The sequence below is a fragment of the Protopterus annectens genome, chromosome 11.part0 (genome assembly GCF_019279795.1).
Source record: "Protopterus annectens isolate FY-2018-M chromosome 11.part0, PAN1.0, whole genome shotgun sequence".
In the NCBI taxonomy this organism is placed as follows: Eukaryota; Metazoa; Chordata; order Ceratodontiformes; family Protopteridae; genus Protopterus; species Protopterus annectens.
The window spans coordinates 1,482,890,897-1,482,908,373 of NC_056745.1; the positions used below are offsets into that span (position 1 = coordinate 1,482,890,897).

The 17,477-nt window shown below is 45.0% G+C and overlaps 1 protein-coding gene across 1 annotated transcript in view; it reads left to right on the forward strand.

The window, feature by feature from the left end:
- Nucleotides 1-17,477, forward strand: part of LOC122815927 (angiopoietin-related protein 5-like) — a 597,255-nt gene that overhangs the window by 91,016 nt on the left and 488,762 nt on the right. The gene's annotated exons all lie outside the window — the stretch shown is intronic.

The window sequence follows — 17,477 nt, forward strand, 5'->3', positions numbered from 1 at the left end:
AGACTTCTAGCATTGAGTAGCATTACCCTCAGATTTTGCTTGCTTGTACCGGTTACGGTGCTGACTGTCATTTGAACTTTGCCTAAAAAAAGGCACTATAGGGGTGGCAAGAGCCTTAGCCAGTATCCGGAATTAAAACGGAACAAGTGATCTGATGCAGTCTTATTTCTACTTCTATTAAACGCATATAGATAACATTTTCTTAATTTCTTCTGGTAAAATGTTATTTCAAAATAAGTTCCCATTTCCAGCTAAAGCCAAGCTAGCTGTTGAAGCATACCCCTTCTCTTGATTGATCCTAACTAGTACTGGGGATGTGCCACTGTGGGAGGGTACTCCTCTGTACTGGGGATGTGCCACTGTGGGAGGGTACTCCTCTGTACTGGGGATGTGCCACTGTGGGAGGGTACTCCTCTGTACTGGGGAATGTGCCACTGTGTGGGAGGGTACTCCTCAACAGTAACTGTTTGTCATAAGGCTCACTGCTGCAAGAATTATAAGATATTTTGGAAATGGCCATCTGGTAAATGTCAGTCCTTTGGGCTGATCTTTTCCAGCAGTGGGGTGTGTTCCTGTAGACCCGTGAGACGGTGGTCTTGAGTGTTGCCTATTGGTGGGACCTGGCTGTAGAAAAGGCTGTTAACACCTTATTAAATCCTTCTCCGTGATCCTTTATTCAAGTCTTTACATAGTGTATTGATTTTCACAGTAAGGCTCACTGCTGCAGTGCAATTCCTTATACATGAGCATTTGCTACTCATGGACATATGTATGCCCAGCCTGACTTCCCAAACTGTCCGATATCTGCATTGCAAAGTTGTTCTGTCCACACCAAGGACATCGTTATGGTGCTTGACTGAAGAGGGAGAGCAACCTGCACCATTTAGTTCATTTTTTCCACAAGAGGCATTTTGTTGGCTTATTTTCTCCTTCCAGACAACATCTACAGAACAGTAAGTGTGTTTCAGTGTTACTGTATTTTGAGAGTTATTCCAAAAGTCTGTAAATATTTTTTTCCCAAAGGCTAATGGCAACCCCAGAAAATAAACTCAATAGGTCTGTTTTTTATCAGGAAAATAATCTGTTTTCCTCATACAAGTACTTTTTAAGGCATTCAGTAAAAAAGCATTGATTCATCAAACCTAAAACCTCAAGGCTATCTCATGCCAAAATAAATTCTTTGAGTGGACTATAGCATAGTACCTTTTCCTCAAAGAAAGAATTGTCCAGTACGGCTTACAGCCAGAAAGTTCTGGAATGAAAAAGGGCTGTTGCTCTTAAGATGAGAGAACCCAAAAGTTCAGTGTTTTCAGGTAACAGCTGGCAGTGAATATGTACGTGGCCTTTGACCCCCACCTTTCCTGCCCAGGCCTGAGGACATTGGTTCTGGAAAGATGTAGTTTAGACTGTGTCCAGGTTTGGAGGCACACTGGAATTTTAACTACTTGAGCAAGCCAGACTTCCGAGTTTCAACATTTTTTTTTCCAAAGCCTTTGACTAGGGACTCACTGAGGCACAGATTTCTGTAACTTTGCATGGATGCACATTACATTCCAGCTACATATGTTGGTCAGATTCATAGTGAGGCTTCTTTCATCACTACTAGTGACAAGCCCCCCCCCCCCAAAAGTGTTCCTTTCACAGAAATTTGTCAGATTGGTGGCAACCAGTGGGGTCAATATCCAATCTGTTTATAGATTTACTGAGAGGGAGTTAGTCAGCCATACCCTCTCAGGCTGTGCCCCAACGGCTTAGGAAAATAAATCCCCTTGCTGTCTGAGATGTCCAGGTTGGAGTAGGAGGATGACATGCTTTATTCAGGCTATTTGCACTGTCCTTCAGGCTGTGATAAGTGAAGAGGATGCTATTTTCATGGGTTGCCATTTTAGAGGATTTAATTTAAAAAAATCTTCAACCTGAGAGAGAGTCATAAATAGGGTCCCAAAATAGTTCTGAGATGTGCATGGAAGATAAGAACTTAAGCATAGAGATGTGAAGGCTCTCAGCCATTCCTATGGTAACGTAGACCTCTGGGAATCTGGTTCAACAGAAGCATTATCAGCCACGTGCCTCCAAAACAAGAAAGCACATTGCTTTAACACCTTCAAAATCTCAGGCATATACTGTACTGCGGTGTCTATGAACAAAGATGTCTGTCTAAACATTTACACCAGTGTTCAACACCCTCCCTAATGATGGGGAAAGCAGGGTGTCGGACAAGTTTGGGAAGAATACTTCATTCACACACAGAGAGAGACCAGATTCCTGCAGCACCAGGCACTGTGGGGCAAACCTGCACCTGTCTGAAGATTTGACCCCGCCTGCAGTTGTTTAGAAGTACAAGAAGTTTAGGTGAGAAATAGTTTTTTGACACCATTGCCCCCCGCCACACCTACGATAGGTTCATAGGTAGGTACTAGGCTATCTGTCCAGCAGGGCCACTGAACTGATCCCCGAGAAACTTTGTTTCCCATCCACTTGTCAAGATTTCTTTTGAAGAGTGTTAGTGCGGTGCTCTGCATAATGTAGATTGGGATCTTGTTCCAAAGCATGGGAAGTCTCTGGGACAAGAATCTATCCCTCCAGCATGTCCTATATATTGTGGTGAGGATGAGATCCCTAGAGCTTGTGGCTCATGGGGATAAGGTTTTCTTTAGCATATCCATTAATTCTGGGTTGGACATGGCATTGTATATCAGAGATCACCTCTGAGTAGGCGGTATGCAACAGAGTTCAGCTGTAATTTCTTAAGTTGAGCTGCATAGGGCATATGTTTGAGGCCAGTGATCCTCTTGGTGAGGTACTTCTGAGGTCTTTCCAGCTGTTGCATGTGTCTTGTAAGGTACATCCCAAATGGGACGTTTTACTCTGGGTCTGATGAGTGATGATAGAGGGGCACAATGACCTTTTTTGATCTGGATGCAAACCCTTTTGTGATTAGGTGGGCCACGTAGAAGGATTGTCTAACCACTTTGGCAATGTGATGATCAAAGGTGAGATTACTGTCTACTTGGGTCCCCAGATCCCTTATTACATCTTCCGTATTTAGGGGACTACCACCTATGTAGTAGTTTATGGGTATTTTGTTTTTTCCAAAGGGGATGACTATGCACATTTTGGCATTTAGCTTGAGGCCATGATTTTGACACCAGGTATCAGTCTCAGTGAGACCCTTTTGGAGGATGTCTTTGTCAGCTGGAGAGTCCATTATAGCCCCAAGTTTGCAGTCATCTACAGACTTGGTCAGCCATAGTCCTCCTGTGTTTGCCTGTACCTCTGAGAAGTATATGCTGAACAGGAGTGGTCCTAGGACTGAGCCCTGGGGAACTCCACGGACCTAGCTCCCGCAACTCTCACCATGTGGGCTCTGTCCATGAGCCAGTTGGCAACCCATCTTGTGACGTAGTGATTTATGTTCAGGCTGATGAGCTTGTCTATAATACCAGAATGGGGAATAGTGTCTAAGGCCTTTGCGAGGTCTAGGTAGGCTGTGTGTACCACTTTTCCCTCCTCTGTAGCCTTTGTAACTGTGTATCAAAGAAGTCCACCAGGTTTAGGAGGCATGATCTGCCCTTAACGAAGCCGAACTGGGTAGGGTCCAGTGTTTGGAGGTTCCCAATGTCTCTGTTAATGAGTTCCATGATGATGCGCTCCATAGCCTTGCAGACCAAGCTAGTCAGGCTTGTAGGGCGATAGTTCCCAGGGTCTGTTGTGGCTCCACCTTTGTGAAGCAGAATAACCACTGCTGTGCGCCACTCCGGATACGTAGCCTGTGGAGAGGCTGAGTTTGAACAGTGTTTAGGTGAGGGGTTAGTCTTTGAGCTCCTGTAGGATGCAGCCTGGGACACCATCCAGTCCCATTGATGCTGTGTTTGTGGCTTTGGAGATGGCTGTTTTAACCTGAGTGTCTGTGATTTCAGGGACTCTACATTCTTCTGGTATGGTTATGGGCCCTCTTGGGGATGAGAGGGGGGTGAAGTTTGCACTGAACTTGTCTGCCAGGATATTGGCGATATATGTTGGTTCAGTGTATTTTATGCCATTCTGCACTAACTCCGAGCAGATCTGAGCATTGCCACTGAGATTCTTTACACAGCTAAAGAATGCCTTATAGTTTATCTTTGGAGTCCTTGGCAATTTTTCTTTCAAAGTTCGCCTTGGATGATTTTATGAGGGATCGAAGTTTCTTGCTTATACTGATCAGGGATGTCTTCCCTTCTTGGGGATTTCACTCTTTTCTGTACTAGTTTCCTCCTTTTATTATGTATTTTGTTTATGGCAGGAGTCCACCAGACTGGTTTCCTTTTCTTGGAGGAGTGAGTCTTGGTTTTGCTTGGGATGGCATGATCCATGCATTCTTGTAGGTGCCCGTAGAATGCATTAGTGAAGGATTTTGCAGCTTGGACAGTTATCTTTCAGCATGGGGGCTTTAAAACTTTCCACCTCTGTCTTAAGTAATGTGAAGTTTGCTTTTGAAAAGTTTGTGTTTTTTTTGTCCAGGGGTGGGGGCGGAATGTGGATATCCAAAGTGATTTGTTTATGGTCAGATCTAACCAGCGAGGGGTTGACCCTGTGGAAGACCGGTCGCCCATGTTGGTGATGACCAGGTCCAGTATGTTGTCACCTCTGTGGGTGTGTTGACCAGTTGAACCAGAGCGTTTGAGTTTATAAATTCTAGGAAAAGTTGGTCAAGGGAGTTTGTACTTGAGTAGTTCTCCCAGTTAATGTTTGGGTAATTGAAATCGCCCAATATTAGGGTGTTTGGTAGGACCTTTAAGTTTCCCAGTGTTTCCAGAAATGTGTAATGGGGGTCCTGGGGCATGGTGGGTGATCTGTAGCAAGCTGCAATTTGAATTGCAGTTTTGCCCATTGTTAGTTGCACGTGGATGATCTCTGAAGCATCGTGCTGTGCCACTAAATCTTTAAATGTTTGAGTAGAACAAGAAGGCTGTGAATTCTGAAACTATTTCACTCAGTAGTTTGACTTGTACCAGGAATTACTGAAGAGGTGCCCATTTTTATCAGGGAAGCAGCTTCTCCACTTGAGAGGGCAATGCTTACTATTGACTGTGCAGTCTCATTCCCCCCTCTCCCAAATCCATGGTGTGAGAGTTCAAGGAAATCTAATATGACCTGATGGCAGATAGCTAGGTAAGCAAGATCATTGCCACTGGCTGGACAGCAGAATTCAGAATTATCTGCCTTTCTTCTAGAAATGTGTGATACGTCCCAACAAGTCAGCTTAGCTTTACTGATTTTTTTTTTCTGTAGTATTTGCTGCAGTGAGAAGCTGTAGGAAAATGGGCACCAAACTAGAACTGAAACTGTGTACAAGATTTCTGGTGCTAAAGACAGGCTCTCAAAAGTTATGCTTGGATGGATCTGTATCAAACAAGTTTTGAGAACTGAGGTGGGCTACCAGCCACAACTCTGATCTGAGATACCAGACTGCTAGAGGCTTCTGAGCTTCCCAAAAACCGTAAGTTTCCCAACTTTCTGCTTATACTATTTAATGCACTTTTTATTGCCTCCTGTCTACAAATACTGCTTATATACTGTATACTAAACTACAATGTACTATTATTTCCCTTACCATGCCTGTTTAAATTGTAATTTATTGCGCTGTGTTCACTGTTTACAAAGCTCTTTTAGCTATTTTAACTAAAGTATTTGATGGTACTTTTATTGTTGCAAAGCAATTTGTTCTGGTTTTCCCGCCACGCAGTGTTAAAATACCTGATCTATTAGCGGTCTAAAACATTCTTTAGAGTCTCCTTGCTGATTTTTTTCTGGTGTCTCACTGATATTTCTCTGCTGTTACATTCTGTAGTGTTTCCCACCAAAAGCTAGGGTAGCTAGTAGCTATGGTATGGTCCAGATAAGGTTTGCTGCGTCTGAGTCTGTTTTGTAGTGGCTGTTTGTTTTGAGTGTGTTTTCTAGGCCATCTTTGATTGGAAGGAGCCCTTCTGCACTCTAGTGAGAAGTGTGTGCTGATTGGAGCCCGTCTGGTGAAGGGTAGTTGATCAAGGGCTTGGAGTAAGCATCTTCATTGGTCCCTTTTAACATTTTTAAATTTTGTTTCCAAGTTTTTAGCTTCTGGTATTTAAGCCCAGTGTTTCGTTTGCACGTCGCACAGTGTGCGTCCTAGCTGGACAGATATTTTCCCTTGGATACAGCTGTAGCACACTATTGTAGCCCACATCCTTAGTACTTTCCTGGTCCAGAGAAATACTAGTAGTGAGTTGTAACCTATTAAGCCACCAACAGAAATATCCATTCACTGTGCTCCTTGATCGATCCTGAAAAGCCCCCCTTTGTGTCAAGTCTTCAACCTAACATTATGGACAGTTGAACTACCCTTGTTTTTCCTGCAAACCTTGTTAACTTGGGTCTCTTGAGACAGTGTAGCAATTGCCTCGTAAACCAACAACCCTCTACTAACAACTCACTCTAGTACAGAGTATGAGAGATGTAGCTATACCAAGAATCTTGAATCCATGCTTTCTCGCACAGCAACACTGAAGAGGTTGTCAACCGACCCACCGTTACTCATGCACATAGTACCACAACTCACGCACACAGTATGCATCAAACACAAAAAAATTATAAGTGGAGGTTCTCTCAAAAAACTTACTGAAACAGCAGAGATCTCCAAAACACAAGACTACTACAACTAACACATTTCCCACAGTACCCATGACACAGTAACATCAGTATCTCACCTAAGCCCATAAGGCTTAACACTCGTTATGTAGTCCATCTCGCCTCACATTCTTATGACTCTGCCATACTCTAGCTCGAAGTCTTCACTTGGCTCGTGGCTAAGAGGTATCCCATACTGCAATGCACCCATGCCAGATCTCATTTGCCACTAGTTACGCTCAGACATGGTCTCGCTCTGTGCCGTGGCAAAGTATAATTTTTTTCTTCTAAATTTAAACAAATTGACCAAAATGCTATTTTCATAGCTACCTTGTGTGTATTGTTTCTGTTGGTTGTGTGGCCGGTTCTGTTGGCCTTGTGGCATCCCGTTCACCCCTTGTCTCCACGGGCTAGGCCCATTTTTCAGTCGGAGGACCTTGTTCTCCCTACTTTCCAGTTGTAGTTTTTCCTATTTGTTGGTGTTTTATTGTTTTTGTGGTGTTAGTCTCTTGTTTCCTGGACTAGGCCCATTTAAATTGGAGGACCTAGTCCTCCTTGTGGTTGTCCATGTTCTAGGCCATTTCAGTTAGAGTCTCTAGTTTCCCGTGCCCTTCTGTGTTTGGTTATGGTGCAAGGGTGTTCATGTGTTCCCCTGTGTGTGGTGTGTGGAGTTTTCTTGTCAGCATGTCAAAGGATCCCAAAGAACACAGGCCTTCGGGCTTTTAAAAAGTGTGTAGAATGTAGTAACAAGATATCATTAACTGATGGGCACTCGGTGTGCGTGTACTGCTTGGGGGCTATTCATCTCAAAGAATCCTGCTTGTTCTGCCATGCTTTCAGTCCCAGTGTACTGCAGGAGAGGAAGAACAAGCTTATCTTAAAAGGACTACTGAAACCTTTCTTTGAAGAAGACTTGGAGAGGTATTCTAGTTCCAGATCCTCTCCTTCCAAATTGGAAAAGAAGTCAAAGAAAAAAATCTACAAAACAGTGCTCTCCGGCTCCGTAAGTTTCCTTGGAGCCACCAGAGAAAATTGCTACAACTACTGTTACATCGGCTCCATTGGCTTCGGTGCTAACAGAAGGCAGTACAGACTGTCTACATTGGCTCCCAGTATCTTGGAGCTGGTGACAGATACTCTCGTTCGGAGCCAGTCTCCCGTTCCTCGACCGGTTTCTCAGTCTCATAGGTCTCCCTATGTAGGGAGATCCAGATCTCTGACCTTATCCTCTAGGTCCTTTAGAACCCTCTCTGATGACTATGTAAATAGTGGTGCAGAAACTGCTCCAGTCATCGGTGCTGGCTAAATTGTTTTTGGTTCCGGCCCAGTCGGCCCCGGAGCCCATCCTCCCCTCTTCTTTGGCTGTTCCTACTCTGAGCCTTTTTTGGCTTTCGGAGCCAGAGCTGTCAGTTCTGTCAGATGCCGTGAGGTCTGTCCCAGTAGCCCCCTCTGGCCTCTTGGCTCAGATCTCCACTCCGACCCATCAGCGCCGTCCATGGGGTCCAGGATTCTTGGTTCACTGGTCAGACCCGAGAGGGAGGTCTCTGATCCATCTTCGGCTCCTAGCCTTCCTCTCGGTGCTTTGACTCTGAGCTTGTGTCAGACATCGGCTTTGGACCTCATCTCTTTGGCTCAGAGGGCTACTACAGTATCTTCCACGATCAGTCAGCCTTCAGAGCCGTGGGGTTCAACTTTACAGGTCATGAGCATGCTGGCCAGGTCATCAGCTGCATCTTATGGCACCAACACTCTGCCTCCTCCAGCACCAGTGTCAGTCTCGGATCACCCTCTATCCAGCGGAGACCCAAGGCCTCAGGATACCTCCCATAAGTAGTCCCCAACTTTCTGAGGTCTCCCTGGAGTTTTTGCCTGAGGAGCCCCCCAGAAAGAGTGTGCAAGAGGAAGCACGTTTACTTCCTAGATGAGTCTCACGTCTGACACCGACCTTGGAGTCCAAAAGGTCGCCCAAGTTGTCTTCTGAAGATCTTTCTCCGATATCCTGGAAATCTTGAGGCAGAGAGGCAAATGGCTTCCAAATCCCCTTTTCCGGAGTCTGTGTTCCTGAAGGCCTTTGGGTCTCAAGCCCCTGCCTCTTGGGTTTCTCCCCTGTTCGAGCTACTGGATCTCGTTTGTCGGAAAATGTGGTAAACTCAGACACTGTGGAACCGGTCCCTAAGAGACCCAACAATTTTTTGTCTGCTCCTCCAGACAAGAATTTTCTTACGAAAGGCGTTCCAATAGATGCCAGGGTGGTGGCAGCAGCCACCAAGAAGGAACCTGCTGAAACCATCTACAGTCTACAGGGTAACGTTTCTGATGCTGTGGTTCAAAAGGTCAATGCTCAGGTGTGTACCCTAAATTCCATTACCAATTCCTCCATGAGGCTGATCTCGTATGCAGCCGACTGGACGAGTAGGGCTGTGGGTTCCAGAGTCTCTCACTCCTGGATGCACCTGTGCAACTTCGCGGAGGCTTTCAAGTCTACTTTCACCAGGGCTGTCTTTGACGGTTCATCCTTATGCCTCCTAGACCTTACCCCAAGGGGCAGAAAGGTGGAAAAATGTGGTTCAGAAAGTCGCAGAGGTTTTTTATGACTCTCAGTGATTTCCCCCTCCAGAGGCAGGGGATGGGGTGGAAATTCAGTTGGACTCCACCCTAGAGGCAGAGGAGGCCCGTTTAACCAGGAGGACCGTGATTCCTTTCATGATTCTCCCTACCAGCGCTCCTGAGGGGAGGCCTGACTGTGCGTCTCTGGAGCCAGTCGGGGGTCGCATTTCTTTATACCCAGAAGCCTGGAGAGATCACCCAAAATGAGTGGGTATTGGAGATAATTTCCAGGGGTTATCATATTCCCCCTTCTATCTTATCCCCTTCCAGGGGTTATATTCCCCCTTCTATCTTATCCCCCTCCAAACAAAAGAATCCCAGATGTTCCACCCAGTCACAGGGATTCTGCAACTTGAAGTACAAAAGTTTCGGTCAAAGGGAGCCATCCAGCCTGTCCCCGCAGACCAAGTAGGATTAGGGACTTGCTCCAGATTCTTTTTGGTGCCAAAGAACAGGGGACCTGAGACCCATCTTGGATCTCAGCTGTTTGAACCTTCATGTAGAGAAGTCCAAGTTCTGCATGGTCACGTTGCAGTAAATTCTCCCATTATTAGGGAAAGATGTGTGGATGTGCTCCAACCTCAAGGATGCTTACCACTTTATCAAGATGGACAGGGCATCCAGAAGTCACTTGCGCTTCCGGTTGGGAGCCAGTCGTTTTCAGCCCTGACCTTTGGTCTCACCACAGCCCCCAGGGTGTTCACCAAATGCATGGCAGTGGTAACAGCTCACTTCAGACATTGGGGATTCCAAGTGTTTCCATACCTGGACGACTGGCTGCTGTCTGCCACCACCAGGCATCTACTGCTACAGACCAGGGACACCACTTTTGCACTGTGCAAAAGTCTGGGAATTACTCTGAATTGGGAAAAGTCTGCCTTGTTGCTCTTGCAATGTGTTACCTTTATCGACGCCGAATTAGACACGGTGCTCATGAGGGCTTTCCTACCAGAAGAGAGAATTCAGATTTTACAGCAGCAGGTCTACGCTTTGCTACCATTAAAGGTAAAAGTGGTCCTGAAGTTATTAGGGACCATGGCTGCCACTATTATGCTAGTTCCTCTTGCGAGATTACACATGAGGCTTCTTCAGTGGCTGCTTTTTGGCCAATTGTCTACAGCATCTCCCGCTCTCTAATCTTATTCTGATTAGACAAGTGCAAGCAGGATCTGCGCTGGTGACTTCAGACCAGCAATCGCAACGTAGGCATGCCTTTCGTTCTTCCTTCTCCAGTTGCCACGGTGACCATGGATCCCTCCCAGATTGAGTGGGGGGGGCATTATCTCGGCAGGACAGTCCAAGGCACGTGGCAAGAGCACGAGACCCATTTGCATATCAGTGTCTTGGAGGCGAGAGCGGTGCTATTAGCATTGCAAGCACTTCAGGGCTTTCGTCCTCATGGGACAATTGCAATCCATTCAGACAACATCAGTGGTATGGTATCTGAACAAACTGGGAGGAACCAGATTGTATCCCCTTTACAGAGGCACTTTGAGTTTGGCAGTGTCTTCCTGACGCAATGTACATACTGGGGAAGTCGAACGTGATTGCCGACAGGCTGAGCAGAGCTATTCTGATGCCTCACGAGTGGCCCTTGAACGAACAAGTGGCAGAGCAGATTTTCCGCAGATGGGGTCTGCCTTGCTGTGACCTATTTGCCAGCCCCCTCAATGCCAAATGCAGCAGCTACTTCACCCTTATCCCCCTGAAGGGAGAGGCACCCAGGGATGTTCTAGTTCACAATTGGCCCTCCGGTCTTCTCTATGCCTTCCCGCCAGTACCCTGATAACTAAGGTTCTTCAGAAAGCACAATCCTTGGGAGGTAAGATGATCCTGATTGCACCACACTGGCCTCGTCAGATTTGGTTTCCTTTTCTCCACCCTTATCTAATGGACGATCCGTGGATTCTGGACCCAGAGCCCGATCTGCTGACTCGTATGTCAGGGCAGTTCCATCCCTCCACTCAGACCCTCAAGTTGACAGCTTGGCTGCTCCAGATCCCCTAGTCAGGCTTCATGATTTCCCTGGAGGTGGTTCATATTCTGTCTTCTTCCCACAAGCCTTCTACTAGGAAGGTTTATTCCAGTAAGTGAGAGATTCTCCATTTGGGCTCATGAAAGGCAGATTGATCCTATACAGCTCCCATTCCATCAGTTTTAGAATTTCTTTCTCGACTGTTCAGCCAGGGATCAGCTGTGGCAACTATCAAAGTGCAGTTGGCAGCCATTACTACCTTTCATGTTGCTAATGAACCCAATCTAGTGGTGCACAGGCTTTGTAAGGCTTTTCTGAAAGGGACTATGCTACTTCAACCTCCAGTCTTTGATCCTGTAATGCCATGGGACCTTTTGTGTTACAGTGGCTTAACTTGCCTCCCTTTGAGCCAGCAGCTACTTGTGACATTAAATTTTTGTCTTGGAAGACCAATTTTTTGATAGCCATCACTTTGGCTAGGCTGGTCTCTGAGCTCCAAACTTTATCGGTTTGGCCCCTTTACTTGGTATTTCACAAGGATAGGGTTTCTCTAAGATCTAATTCTTCCTTTATGCCAAAGGTTGCTTCAGTTGTCGACCTCAACCAGTCCATTGAGCTGCCTCTGTTTTTCCCTGAATTCTCTAACAGGGCAGAATTTAAGTTTCATCAGCTAGATGTTCACAGACAATTGCATTTCTATTTGCATAGAACTGAAGATATTGGGGAAATCCGATCAGCTCTTTTTGTCCTATTCTCAGACAATAGACTTGGAGCTCCAGTTTCTAAAGTAACTCTGTCCAGATGGATTTCTAGTTGCATTTTCTTCATGTATAATTCAAATGGCAAGGAATTACCCTTTAAAGTGAAGGCTCATTCTGCACGTTTGGTGTCTACCTCTACTGCTTTTCAGGCTAGGATATCTATGGATGATATTTGTGCTGCAGCTACATGGGCATTGCCTCGCACCTTTATTAGTCACTACAAATTGGATCTTATAGAGGCGGATCTTCCTTTGGTTCCACTGTGCTCGGGAGTATTTTTCAATGAGCCACCCAAGGTTTAGGTTCTAGGGACACTGTCCCAAGGGTAAGAATGTAGGTGAGATTGGACTACATAACATCAAGAAGTTATGTACTCGCCATAATGTTCGATGTATGTAGTCCATCCCACCTCACATTCTTACTAACCCACCCACCTTAGCCCCTCCTCAAGGACCTAAAGGTTTAGACTCTGGTTTCAGTATCCTTTTTTTGTTTGGTTGGTTCTTTCAGCGTGTTTGTGTATGTGAGCTTGCAGCAAACAAGATCTGGAATGGGTGCGTTGCAGTATGGGATACCTCTTGGCCACGAGCCAATTGAAGACTTTGAGCTAGAGTATGGCAGAGTCGGAGCAGAGGTTTGGCTCCAAACCCAAGGGTAAGAATGTGAGGTGAGATGGACTACATACATCGAACTTTATGGTGAGTACATAACTTCTTGTTATTGCAGACTCTATAGAGAAGACGCATGGATGTCCCAATCACCAGGTTAGACTAGGAGAAAGTCACTGTCACCTGCCTGTCCGGTGCCAGGATTAATCAGATCACACATTCACTTGGGTCTGTCAGCAACATGTACCATTATGACATTGGAGTGAATGACCTGAGATGCACCTCACTGGACTATATGGAGTGAGATATGATTGAGCTCTCTGAGTATGTGTCCAAGCCAGTTATGTCCCCAGCCTTGAGCAGCATACTACCTCACCTAGAATGATGCCACAGTATAAACAAAAAATTATGTGATTTCAATAACTGGCTTAGTTTTTGGTGTGATTTAGAGGATCCAGTTCCTGTCAGCCTGGGAAGCCATGGTCGACAAATCTCACTGCTTTGCCAGAGACAGTTTGCACCTGGCACTTCTAGGATTTCAGCTGCTGGTAAAGGCTCTTGCGTCCCCATAGTGCCTTTCTTTAGGCAAGGTCTTAAACTTACCAATGTGAAATTTGCCAGTCATAACAAAATAAGGGTCATGCTGCTAAACGCTAGGAGCTTAAACCAAACTCTGCACTCCTTGGAAGCACTTGGATCACTGAAAGATGTAGATGTCTGTGCAGCCACAGAAACCTGGTTCAAGGCCTCAGAGTACCCCACTCTGGCAAAACTACAATGCCTTCCACACCTTCAGACCACAAAACGAATGTGAGAACCAAAGGAGGCAGTGTTTCTATCTACACTAGAGAAATTCACCTCCCATCTAGTTAGACTGGACAACTCCACAGAGTTACTTCAAGTTAAGGTTACAGTAGGTAAGACCCCCATTCAAGTCATAGCCAGTTATAGAATCCCCCTCTATGGGTCGTGTATGAAGCCTGCTTGACCAAACTGGAGACTATCCAAATATTACCAGTCACTCTAGTTATGGGGGATTTCAATTATCCCACCAACTAAGAAACCTATGCTAGCCCTAACTTGCTAGCACAAAAGTTCCTTGACTTAACTCAAATTCCCCAGAACAAATTGTTCATACCCTGATGAGAGAAACATACTAGATCTGGTCCTCGCCAACATGTCTTAACAGATGTACTGCCGCAACTGTCGGACTTTCATTGGTTAAATCTGACCACTAGTCAGTCACCCTCGAGCTGGGACTAACACCAGAACTCACAGAGGGTGAAATCTGACTAAAAAACATCACCAAGGCAAACTATACTCTCCTAGGTGAAGGTATAAATGCATGCCAATCCCCACCCCCACCTGGAAGTGGTAACTACACCACAGCTTACACTAAAGCCTTGTACAGTCACTTGCATAAGTGTATAAACTCTGCTGTACCAGAGAGTCAAAGCCAGAGCCCCAAGTAAAAACAAGCCGTGGTGCTGGACATCCAACATCAAACTTTACAGTAAAAGCAAAAAGTTGCTGTTCAAGAAAACAAAGATGAGGCCCCAACAATGGAAAAGCACCCTCCTGAACCTCAAGCAAATAAGACAACTTGTCAAATCCTCTAAGGGTTTCTTTGAGAAACTTGGCACATCCAAGGATAACCATAAGCCCTTTTGCAGCTACATACGTAGCCTAAAAGGTAGAACCCAAGTATGTGCAGAACTAGTGACCAATGGTATCACACATTGACCTCCACAGAGTCCGCTAACCTGCTAGCAGTTATTTTTAGTGAAAATTTAACTCCCTTATCCCTTCCAAACCCCTCCACCCTACATATCTGAAGAGCAGGTCATCAAAGTCTTGTCCAAGGCAAAAACAAGACTCTATGGGACCAGACAGCATCACAGCAGGCTAAAACATGAATTGGCATCACAATTAAGTACTCTTCTCAACTATAGTGTAACCATAAGCTTTCTTCATAATGGAGAACAGCAATGGTCATTCCCCACCACAGAGGTGGCCTAGCAACAGACCCAGGGAATTAGACCCATACGCCTGACCAGACCCAGGGAATTAGACCCATACGCCTGACCAGCCTCTTCTGTAAAGTTATGGAATGTATCATTATGGACCTCCGTAAGTAAAGACATAGGTGACCTCCAAACCGTGGATCCCACCCAGTTTGGCTTCAAGGGCGGATCCTGCCTGTTGAATCTGGCTGATTACTTCGAAAATGTGACCAGGGCCATTGATGAGGGTAAATCTGTGTGCACAGCATACCTCGACTTGGCATCCCATACTTGGGCATTACTAATAAACCTAACAAACTGAATGTAAGCCCCTTTGTTGTAAGATGGCCCACAGACCGGACACACTATCAAAGTGGGCGACTCCACATCAACCCGCAGACCTGTCACCAGCAGGGTGCTACAGGGCACAAACAATGTCCCTTAACACTACCAAATCAACAATACCTCAAGTACTCAAGAAGTGGTAAGGGATCTGGGATTCGAAGTTGAGTGTGACCTTTAACTTAGACTACCATGTGTCTACTGTAGTAAGGAAGGCTTTGTGCACAGCACATTTGATAAGTAAAGGCATCACATCAAGAGCAAGAGTGGTTATAAGCCCTCTATACTCTGTACTAATATGGCCCATAATTGAGTATAATGCTCACTCTGCATGTACTGTACAAAGTACCTGCAGCAGTTTGAGACCTCTCCGAGGTTTCCAACAAAGATCAAGGGACTCCAGCACATGCCTTACATAGGCTGACTGAAGTCCCTGTCACTATACTCTGTATCGTGTAGACTTCTTGGGGGAGGGGGGGGGGATTTATGCCTGGCTTACAGAGCAATCTCAGATCCAAACCTAATGAACATGCTGCAGATTCTTAAATGAAATGGGACTAGGGAACCTAAATATGGCTTGCAACTTAAATAGGACATGCTTGAGGGACAGATTTGTCTCCTAGCGACTGCTGCGTCTTTGAATAGGCTACCAATTCATGTGAAACAGAGCACCTCTGACACTGTTCAAGAGAAGTCTGGATGGGGCACCATAAATTCTTTCAGGGATAGCACCCACAATCTCCTGGACATGGGCAGTCATTACTAAATGCAATCTTTGGTATTGACTAGCATTTCTGTGGTATTGAATTGGGATGAAACAGCTAGGCTTGAAATGACCTCCAGGTGGATAGCCTAGTAGTCTACGATCCTCCTATAATAATTTTACAGGCCTTCCTTCCTTTTCTCATACAGGATATACTAATGGTGAACCCGGATGTGATGGGCACCTGCCTGCCCATAAACATGCGCAGGAAATGCAATAAGTCCCTCCTCCTTTTGGCTGGCAGAGCGCACCACCAGTGTATCTCCTTATCCTGGTTTCCCTCCACTTTGCTCATGTGTTCATCAGATGCTGGTCTCAAATTAACCATCTCAGAAGAGATTCACATGTATCCCTGTGTAGGGATTGCCTAATTCAAACTTCATAGGAAGAGCTTCAAAAGTGCCTTTAATATATCACTTAATGCATGACCTGCCTGAGCATATTGCAGAACTTGTGCAAATCCATCCTGCAAGACATTTTTGTGGATACTAGATACCAAAGTAGGTAGACTGTCCCTGGGCAGGAAATGTCTTCTCCTTGGCTTGGTGGCCAGAGAACTGATTAAAACACGTGACAGGAAGAATCTTTATGAATATACTGGATTGTAAAAGCCAAGAGATATAAGAAATCTGTAAATAATCAGAAGATAGAATTCCTTTGCAAGCAGAATAGGGGTGTAGCAAAACGCAAGATCAAAACCAGTTGGAAGAGGTGCATGGTGTTTAAACTTTTTCTCCCAAGATATAATCTCAAGTAGAATCTGACACCACACTTTTTTTTGTTAGTTTTTTATAGCATATCATTTGCATTAAAAAGTGAATATTCATTTGATTTGGAGATGTAGCCAAAAATTCCGGTTAAACCTTCAAAGATCTGTGGGGGCCTGACCATATTAAATTGGTGTGTAGTACTGTAACAGGGATACATGGCTTTAGAGTGATGGGTGGGTGAAGTTTTATTTGTGGGAGATTTTAACTTAATGTGACCATGGCATGGTCAGTAACTGAAGTCAGGAAACAAGGGTCAATTTAAAGACTGTAATTCCAAGCTCTATAAAGGCGCTGTTCACATATCCTCCATGCAGTATAGAAAACTGTAATTTTGGAATGTATTTATTGACCTTTGTTTACCAGGAAAGTCCAACTGGGTCAAAGTACACATTTTTGGCAGATGCCTGGGGAGAAGAGTTGCATTAACCTAAACTTGCATAGTACATAGTTCCAGAACATCATTTATATGTATAATACATAGTTGCAGTAATGTGGATTACATTATGAGATTAATAAAAGTTTCATGCATTTGAGAAACAGTGTAGCAGCATAAAAATAAACGTAAGCTCAAAAGAGCAGCAGAATAAAAAGTATAGTAAGAAGCAAACTGATTTGGTGTTGGTGGTGGAGATGCCAGACTACGGGTAAGAGCAGGGTGAGGGTTGAGAGGAAGGTGGTATTGGGAGTGTTTTGTTAACAGATCAGTAAGTATGAGAAGCCCAGTAGGGCTGGAAAGGGGAGGAAAAGGTCATTGAAAGAAGTGAGGAAACCTGAAGAGAGGTGATCATGAAAGTTAGAGGAAATGAGGGTAGATGGGGATCTAAAAATATGTTGGCATGCAGGGGTAGTGGTACTATGACTGGTCAGAGCCAAAGGAATTCAGCCAGTATTCATGCAGAAGCAGATTTAGGATTTAGCATAATGAGTTTTGGCATTTTTTTCTTAACTCACTTTACTGTGAGTTTTTGTATCCTTTTCTGGGTTTGAAAAATACTAAACTTATCAG